Raw genomic sequence first — 6,000 nt, forward strand, 5'->3', positions numbered from 1 at the left:
ATTGTTGCTCTTATACACTTAGGAAGCATATTACTTCTGCACAGTAATAATATCTGGCCCATCAGAGATCTGACACACACACACACACACATAAACATTGAATCCTGAGATCTGATGAGAGGAGATCTCACTTCAACAGTATATTACTTTCCTGTCCTCAGGCTCAATTCCAATCAGAGCCAGCTGCTGATAAACTGGCTATGATATCAACTGCACAACACACGCCTCACAGACACACACACACACACACGCACACCCGCCTACACACTAAAACACTTTGGCTGCCACTGCAGGCATACACATAGAATTACCTACTAAGGAAAGTTTTACTTCAAAAGCACACAGGGAAATAATGCAGGATGTACAGATAGTCTCTCAGGCAGACTGGGGGTGAGGGTGGAGGCATGGGGGGAGGTTGGAGGGGGGTGGGGGGGTAGGTGGGAATGGTGGAGGCTAAATAGAGCACAGTTTGGGTGGAGCAGGAGATCATGGAGAGCTGGGGGGTGGAAAGATGCTGCTGCACACACAGAGGGCAGACATGATCTATAAACAAGTGTTTGCTCTTCCAGATGTTTTTCATTGCATTTCGTCTTCACACTCAGTTACCATCTGGTTCATCATCTGACGCACCAGCCTCTGCATCACATTGGATCACATGGTTCAATGTATTTCACCAAATGTAATAAAAAAAACAAAAAACATCTCCCTTCTATCCTCAGAGGATGGAAAGCAGTGAGATTTGTCTTGGACAAACTGAAAAGGGTTTTCTGACATCGAACATGTGGGTGGTGTGTGAATGAAGTAAGTGCTGCTCAGGGCGTGGTGGTGGGTGAGTTTTATCAAATAAAAACTAAAAACATTAATTTTAATGAATTGTTGTATTTATGTCATTTTACAATCTGCTGAAGGACAGAAGGTGTAGAACATAAAACCAGACATTGTGGAAATGGTGTAATTAGTTTTTAATATGGTTGTTGATTGAAAAGATAGCGCTTTATCTAAAATCATTGTGATTATGAGCTGCATTCATAATCACCACAACATGAATGGAATGAGCCTGTCTGTCTTGTTATGAGAGCATTTTAACTGTTTGGTGAAACAGCCTGAAGGATACATGAGACAAATACTGGAGCGTTTTGTGAGTGAGGCCTCAAGTGCTGAAAAGAGATGAGGATGGAAGTGAACCTTGTTTCATCCTCAATCAGGAAAAAACCTGTGGAGCTGCAGCTGCTTCTTCACCCTGCAGGTGAACATTTAATGTTTGTCTTCATGAAATGATCATATACTTCAGCTGCTCAGGCTGATTCATTAGCTTTGATTATATTCATCATGTGTAGTTTATACATAAAAACGTATCTTCATCCCTATGCATTTGGGAAAGTGAAGAGTGACAGAATGCCTTTACAAAGCACTCTGGACATTTTGAACACCTAGTTAGGACTTTTGGCTTAACTGACGCCTCAGTATTTTTCCAGGCACTAGTTAACAATGTCCTCAGGGACATTCTGAACAGATTTGTCTTTGCCTACTTAGATCAACTTTTCCCAACCCTGCTCCTCAAGGCACACTGCCCTGCACGGTTTAGGCAATCCCCTGCTTCAGCACACATGACTTCAATTGATGGCTGGCTGACAGGGTGTTACTGAGTGGGGTGTGTTGGAGCAGGGGAACATCTAAAACCTGCAGGTCAGTGTGCCTTGAGGACCAGGGTTGGGAAAAACTGACCTAGACGACATCCTGATCTCCACCAACTGTTTGAAGCAACACTGAGAACATGTCAGAAATGTCCTTCAAAACCCTCTTATGTGAAGCCAGAATGAACATGAGTTTTATTATTCAGTCTGTTAAACTTGTGGGTTTTTTTTCATTAAAAATTTAACAAGTCTGGAAGGACTTTGGTTAAGGTGTTGGTGCCAGATGTTAGAGCCATGAAGGACTGAATAGAGGAGGCTGGCATTAAGGCTGTTAATCCCACAATACTCTACAGTGATTGACTTTCAGCTTCAACAGGAAGAGGAGTCCACAAAGCAAATGTATCATGAGGAACTTAGAATTAAGGACTGAGACAACAATCATTATCTTTCTGTGGCCCTTCTTCGGAAAGTGTGCAACCCAGGGCCGGCCCAAGGCATAAGAAAACTAAGCAGCCGCTTAGAGCCCCAGGGCCACTAAGGGGCCCCTACACTGGAACTGATTTTTTAATGTTTTTGTTTTAGTAACGATTTCTATGTCATTATAATAAGAAAAACACTACATTATAATTATAATAAACCAAAACTGTAACTGTAGCATATTATAATCACACCAATAATATATAAAATATGTAATGCCAATATACTTAAAATACATTATAAGTATATTTTAAATGTAATTCAATCACAAAAATAGTACGCTCAAAATATACTAATCAAGCTCGTTTATATTACATAAAAAAACAATATACTTACAGTATACTAAGTGTAACTTAAGTTGTTCAAAAAAGTATGTTGTAGTACACTTAGTATACTATTAAAGTACACAAAGCACAGAATTAGTTGCTCCAAAATGTGACACTTTAAGTTAACTAATCCTAAGTCAACTTGACGTTTAATCATGATTAATCTGACTTAAAGGATGTTCAAGTATGTTCAAATTTAACACATTTAGTATAGAAATTTTTCACCAAGGTCTACTTTTTTCTTTCACCCACATTCATGTTGCTCCAGATTAGATTTTTTTAAAAATATATAGTCAGAAGGACTTTAATAGTGTGGCAAATTGCAAAATAGTAGAGATGGACTCATCAGATCACTCTACTACTGATTAGAAAAACAGAGAAACGTTTAGAGATTAAAAGCTCCAGTCTGCATCTTGGTCCATCCACAAACTCACACCTCATGACAAAAACTATTGGCTTACAAACCTAACATGCCAATAATTAGAAAATGCAATCAATACAATAAAAGACCCTGAAACAAAAGAAATTCTCCGTGAGGAAATTCAACATGCTTATTTTCAGAAGCACACAACCAGAAGCAGGGGGAAAACGTGTATTTTTTTCTTAGTGCATTAAATTTACCGAAAGTGAGTGAAAATCAAAACTTCTGATGAATAAAAAGTTAGATATTGTTTGGAGTTTTTAGCAGAAGGATAATGGAGCAGAGTGGAAGAAGGTGCTGTTACCTTAGAAACAACTCTGCCATTGGCTCTCTGCTGTTGGGTCTTCATGACTTTTTAATCCCCTTAATCTGAGCAGACTCAACCGGAGTCGTATCAGACCGAGTTTTGATCCTATAGGCATGTGTGTATTAAGGCTGTTTGTTTGCACAGCTGTGTGTATGTATGCAAATGTGAGTAAAGTCAGCAATTACCGTGACAAAATAGGGAGAAAGTGATCTGGAAAAAGTTTAGCGGCAGGAATGAATCTGTTTTTTGCCAAGTTGAAAGCTGAAAGGAGTCGTCTCATTTCCGTGGCTTCCCCTCAGCTGCTATTGAGAAAAAGAAATTAAGAATTAGCTTAATTTGGAAAAAGCTTGGCTCTCTCTTTTCCTCCAATCCCAAGTTCTTCCTGGCGAGCCGCGTGTGTGGCAAATAAGGAAGCAACCATGCGTGATGACGTCACAGAATTACAGAGTTTAATCCATACACAAACCACAATAAAGTAACAACAAAACTGCAAAGCATCCAAGATATAGACTTATTACCTGAGACAGACAAAAACTAAAAAAGGCAAAGACGCGTCTTTGGAGAAGGCTGATGCCAAAAGCAGAATCGTGCAGCCATCTGAATTCTTATTAATCAGCATTCACTTTTTCTAGTGAAGGCGTTTCTTTTTTGTTAATATATGCAAATAGGGTGTTCCCTGTTTTGACCAACCGAAAGCTACCTTGGAAACACTTAGACCTTCCCCTAAGTTTACGGCAGAAATCAAAAGTCGTTTACTACTTGTTAAAATTCTAAGTTATTTTCATCAAACTTAGTTTTCTGCTTTTCTGATTTCAGCATCTCCAAAAAGTTTAAATCTTTGTCTTGTCACAGAACAAAATGAGGTAGAATTCCTTTTTGTAATTCACACAATTTTCCTTTGATTCTGAAATTATCCCTGATAATACACTTTTCAAATACATTCATCATCTACTAGATTAATACTTCTAACTTGGGTAATAAACTTTAATCAAAAACATGCGATTAGTATTTAAAGATGTATTAAAATTAGACGTTAGTACCAGGCTGTAACCAACTCCAGATGCAGCCCTCTTCTCTGAGAAACCCCCGACCTTCGACCTCTGAGCCGGGGAGATATGGTTTATGGCCCACCTAATTTAGAACCTTTCAAGAGAATAGTGTTTTGGTTAAACTCCTCCAAGAGAATGTTTATCTCTTACCTCCTGGCTGTCTCCTAACTTACATCTGTTTAGTTTTTGTCCAGATAAGAATGTTCAATCTACCTAAATGCGCATGGCTGTGAGATTAACTATATTAAACACTCAAAATGGTTATATTTCCTCAACACTGCCATCATTTGCCTCTCTGGGAGTTGCAGCCAAAGACAACATGAGGAGTTGTTGCAAAACTCCAAACTTGTCCTACAGGTGAAACAGACAGACAGGCTCCAGACAACCAGTCTAAAGGAAAAGGCTTTTACTGTGACACATCTCCATGGGCCGCCCCCGCTGGCTGTTTCAGCCCCTTGCTAAAGTGGATGTCTTATCAAATTTGTTTTTCTCTAATATTCTGTCGGCAGTGCTTCCAGCATTTAGAGGCACTGCTGTCATGCCTTTCATACTCTGAAAAGAGAAGAGACATTTTTTAAATTTGACAGAAGCTCTTTCTAAATGAGAATACCTCTGCACCAGTCAGAACCAGCGGGTGTCATAATGCACAACTAATAAATTCTCTTCATGCTGGAATTTGATTAATATCAGAACTCATAAAAGTCTCAAGGTTTGACTTTCTACTGTAACTGGTTAAATTAGTTCACAGAGTTCGAATCTCTTTGACCTGATTTTATGGCTGGTTGTTATGCAGCAGGAGCACACAACAGATTATAATCTGCTCAGCTTTTGTTGTTAGGGTAGAAAACATTCAACTCAACAGGGGTGTAGGGATAACTAGAGAGGGGTATGAATACTCTTCTAAATGCCAATTTAAGAGAGCAGGAATATGTGGAAAATCAGCTGTGACCCAGTGGCTCAGACAAACACAAGCAGCTGGGTCAACCCGGACAGAACTTCAGCAGATAACTGGCCCACTTAACTGCCTCTACTCCCATGCCATGCTATGTATCACAAATGTATCTGTTTAATGCAGGAAATAAATATGGAACCAAAGCACTATGTTTACTCTGGCGCCTCGATAATCTTATCCTCTGCAAACCAGCAGAGTGCAAAAATCTGATGAGACAAAAATCAGAAAGATTGTTACAATAGTAATGATCTTTGTGTTACAATAGTAACAATCTTTGTGTTACAGTAGTAACAATCTTTTTGAGGGATAATAATTTTGCTGTTTGTGAATGAACAGCAGGAATCAGCAGAACTGACAAAATGGCAAGAACAGACAAATTTAGCTCCAGGGTCATTAGATTGTGTCTGATGCTTTTCATCGAGAATTTATATCCACCATCCTCCCACCACCTTTTGCTCTCACGCACACACACCAAACTGGCATGATAGGAAGCACACAGTGTGTGTGATGCGGGGAGCAGCAGGTTGGTGTTGATTCAATAAGAAAGCTATTTTCTCCCCCTCTGCATCTGGGCTGGAAACAATCAGTCTTCAGGGTGATGTTCCTCTTCCACCTATTGATTTTATACGCACATGCAGGGGTGTTTCAGTGTGTGTGAACGCACCAAATAATCCTCATTCATCCTCTCGTTCCTTCCCGCTCTGGTCCAGCTGAGTTAACCTATCCAATTGCAGAGAGTGGAATCAATGAGTGTCCACACACACACACACACACACACATCCTCGGATCAGTGACTTTAGCTATGCATTGGTTTGGCAGACTCAACGATGGCCA

Source organism: Gambusia affinis, linkage group LG17 (assembly GCF_019740435.1).
Source record: "Gambusia affinis linkage group LG17, SWU_Gaff_1.0, whole genome shotgun sequence".
Taxonomy (NCBI): Eukaryota; Metazoa; Chordata; class Actinopteri; order Cyprinodontiformes; family Poeciliidae; genus Gambusia; species Gambusia affinis.